Raw genomic sequence first — 4,251 nt, 5'->3', positions numbered from 1 at the left:
TTTAAAATTACAATTTTTTTTATGTCTTCCTTTAAAATTTACACATTTAATTTTATATTTTTGCCCCTTCTCAAATGTTTATATATATGCCTCACCTAGACATTAATTCTAAGGATTTTTTTTTTCATAAATACACATTTATATATATATATTTACATTTTTACGACTCCTAAAGTTTTTTTTTCAATTTTACTAATCCAAATTTTTAAAAATACGATTTTAAAGTTTCATAATTATAAAAATATGATCTCAACTAGACATCAACTCCATGGTAATACAGTGTTGAGAAAAAAATAACATAAACTCAACTAGACAACAACCACACAACAAAACAAGTAAATCAACTAAACATCAACATGTTGCATCAACAAAAAAATAAATTAAAAAACAACAACAAAACAACATTGAAAAACTTAAAACTGTGTTGTAAAATATGTCAAAAAATAAACTAAAAATATATATAAGAACATATGAACATAAACCCAAAATAAACTAAAAAAAACATTGAAAAACTTATCACTGCATCGTAAAATATATCAAGAAAAACTAAAAATTTACTAAAAAAGAAATCAACTCAACCCAAAATATGCTTAAAAAAAACTAAACATATACCAAAAATTAACTCACACAACAACAATAAAGAAACTAAAAAAATTATATTTACAAAAAATACACTAAAAGTACAAAATCAACTAGATGTCAACCTAAAAATATACCTATAAACAACTACACATATACCAAAAATAAACTAAAAATCAACAATAAAAAAATCACACAAAAAAACACACATAATTTAATTAATCTACATAAAAAAAACAAAAATCAACACATCATGCAACACTCTGAATAGTCAAGACCATTACATTGTATATTTTAAATAGTGTTGGACTTGTTAGTCAAGTCATTTGGATATAAATGTGTTGATGCCGTTTTTCGTCAACAGTGAAATAAGAGCACAAAAACAATAATCAGTTATGGCCAATAAAAATATGATAACACAAATGAGATTTTTTACGTGGTTCAGCAGTTAACTCTGCCTAGTCCACGAGTCCTTGTTATTAAACTTAAGATGATCTCTGAAAATTCAAGGATGAATTCCCCAGAGTTTTCTCTCAAGGTTACAAAAGTTCGGTCCCTTACAATGGTACATGACCTCTCTATTTATAGAGGAGGTTTTAGAATACTATCCCACATATTTCGGGAAGTTATTCTTTATATGCAAATAAATTTAATGGCATTCAAAGCCTATAATCCTATATACAAGGAAACGTCCCCTGAAGATCAGGGGACGTATAACTGAACAATTAATATCCCTTGATTATAGGGGATTTATAGCAATCAATGTAGACCGCGTCTTTCATTGATGATTCACAAAGATATTCAAAATTATTATCTTATATCGCCAAGGCCCTATTCACCCGGGTCTCTTGTTGACTTTCGAGCTATAGCATCTTCCCAAGACCACATGACTTCGAGCTCATACGTGTGTCAGGCTCGGAGCCCTAATCTGAGGCCATCCCGAGAACAGACGTACTTCGGGGTCTATCTTTCGAGCTCGTGAGGATCTCGAGGCTACCATTTTCGAAGTCGTTTCTACTTCACAGGCTCGATGCCTAGACTTTGGACATCTTCCAGATGTTATGAGTCCATTCATCATGAATCCAGCTTTCGAGGTCACAATTCTCATGGCTCGAAATCTGGGTGTAACAAAATGTGTTACTAAGGTTAATTAACAAATTAGGGTTAGAAGATTTTGATCGTAGAAATAACTGTTTTAATTAAAAAGTTTGAGTCTGTACATGGGATCCCAAAAACAAGTGTTTACAAGGCATATACAACTTCAAAATAATTACAGGGTAAGCCAGCCTAAGTGGCAAAATTAAGTTGGCTCTAGTCCCTGTTGATCCCTCGGCCGCGGCGGTCGAGCAACTGCAAATATACACACCGCCCCTAAATCTCTCCAACTCATGGCTGGTCCAACTTTCCCTTTCCCTTACCTGCACCACATAGCACCCATGAGCTAAGACTCAACAAGAAAACTTAAACCACAAACACAAATGAACAACATTATATAAACAATAGACTCAAATCATTCAACTCAAATAATAACAATACATAAGCAAAGAGCTAGGTAGTAATAACCTGCTCAATCCAACACATAATTCAATCTCATCATTCAATACAGTTAGTTAAGTGCAAATGACACTTTTGTTTATTTTAGTGACATTCATGCCCAGCGCCCTTAGGCCGAGTCCTCTGGTCATATAGTTGACCCCGGCACGCTTAGGCTGGACTGTGTTCCTCACACTTAGCGTCAGCCCCGGCTCCCTTAGGCCCGACATTCAGATCAAACGTAAGCAAACGAATAGATTGCATAACACGCAATCAGTTGCAGCATAAACAAGCATGCATAACCAGATATTCTCATATACAGATATAATCATAATCCCATATATAATCATTATCATATTCATTAAAAGGGGTCTGAGTCCCGATCACGACCAGGGTGCAGCTTTCTTACCTCGAGTCCCGATCTGAAAGTATAAGGCTGTTGACCCTCGTTTTGGTCAACGACATGGAGTCAAGTAAACGACAGGAAAATAGTACGATGCTTGAACAAACAATCTAATGGAAAGTAAAGAACACAAGGAATTATAGTGGTTCGGCCCCAGTGATTGGTAATGACCTACACCCACTTGATACTATTATTAATATTGAGCTTCAAAGGTGTGATCAAAGAACTAGGGTTCCTGAGTTTCACAGACCTTAGAAGGAGGAAACAATACAAACGATGGATAATAGTAATGCAATTCGGAAAAAGATCAAAAGATCCCCCCCTTGAGCTATTTCTTGTATATTTATAGGCTCAAGGAGGGTTACATGAGTCAATTAGTCATATCTTTCCTTAATAAACGGATCTTCAGGTTATAATGAGGAGATATTCTCAGATATCATTACAACTGTAAAACTTGAACTTCGCATATGGAAATATCTCTGGTCGATAGGTGGGCAGCATCTCTTCCACGTGTCGAAAATTCTTGCCACGTCATCAACAGCTATTTTTTGGATAAAAATTTGCTCCCCAAGTTTATTTAGTGCGACCAGCAATAAGTAAACTTAGGAAATTAACTTTTCGTATGCCCCATGAAATCTGTTAAAGTCCCTCGTGTGTTCTCGAAAACTGTGATCTAATCACGTCCAATCATGCCTTTTCAGTTTCCAAGTAATCCCTCTGACGGCTATTACACTCCCCTATGCCTTGAAAAAGGTAACTCATGATTGCCCCTTTTCAACATATCTCAGCCATTATAAACAATCCCCAAATTTACCTTTTAACTTTTTACTAGCCATTTTCTTGCCAAGAACCTTCAAGAACTCCATCTCAGAGCTCAAAAGTTTCGAAGATCTTCCGTCGCTATTCTAAGGATCCTCCATTCGCACATCTAAAGTCACTTCATTTCAGAACCTCCAACCTTCATCTAGGTAAATTTCTTCAACTTTTAAGCCCTTTGACATGCCATGCATACTGCTATACGACTGTTTTGAGTTCTGAAATTTTTTGTGTTCTTGGGTAGAAATGCATGAGGATTGTGGGAATGTTGATTGATTCTTGATAGGGTAGTGTAGTTTTGCTCTGTAGGAGTTAGGAGCCAGTTTGATAGTCAAGATCGTAAGTTTAGGGCATAAAATTGAAGTAAAAATTCGATTTTTAGGCTAGCTGAAAAATTGGGTTTTTCTCGCCCCTTCGGAGTTGAAAAAGCTTTTTTCCAAAAACTTTTTATTTTTGCTTTTTGATCTGTTTTTCAAACAGCTCGCATAGAAATTAGTGTTTCCGTTAGAATGTTGTTGGTCATAGACGCGAGTAACGTTATTCCAACTTTTAACATAACCTCCCAGGTTGTGCGTCTTATCTCCTCCTTTCTTTGTTCGCAGTTTACATGCAAGATCTGTGGGGAGGAGAAAGACCTATAGATGACGACCTATTGGCTCAATTGCTCGAGGACGAAGATCAATCATCGTCACTGATTCCTGACATCCCATTCTTTCGTGTCAATCCAAACACTTCACCTATCCCTGCTCAAAGTATGGCTCGTGCCAAGACCAAAGGCCAGAAAAAGAAAACCCCCACTCCTTCACATCAGCCTGCTCCTTGGGCTGAAACTCCCTCAACCAGTGGTCGAGACGAAAATGCTCCTGGCCCCAACATCCAAAGGCACGCTCGACCCCGACATGCCATTCAGCCAGACATGG

This window comes from Humulus lupulus, chromosome 1 (genome assembly GCF_963169125.1).
Source record: "Humulus lupulus chromosome 1, drHumLupu1.1, whole genome shotgun sequence".
In the NCBI taxonomy this organism is placed as follows: domain Eukaryota; kingdom Viridiplantae; phylum Streptophyta; class Magnoliopsida; order Rosales; family Cannabaceae; genus Humulus; species Humulus lupulus.
Note: the sequence above shows the minus strand (reverse complement) of the source record.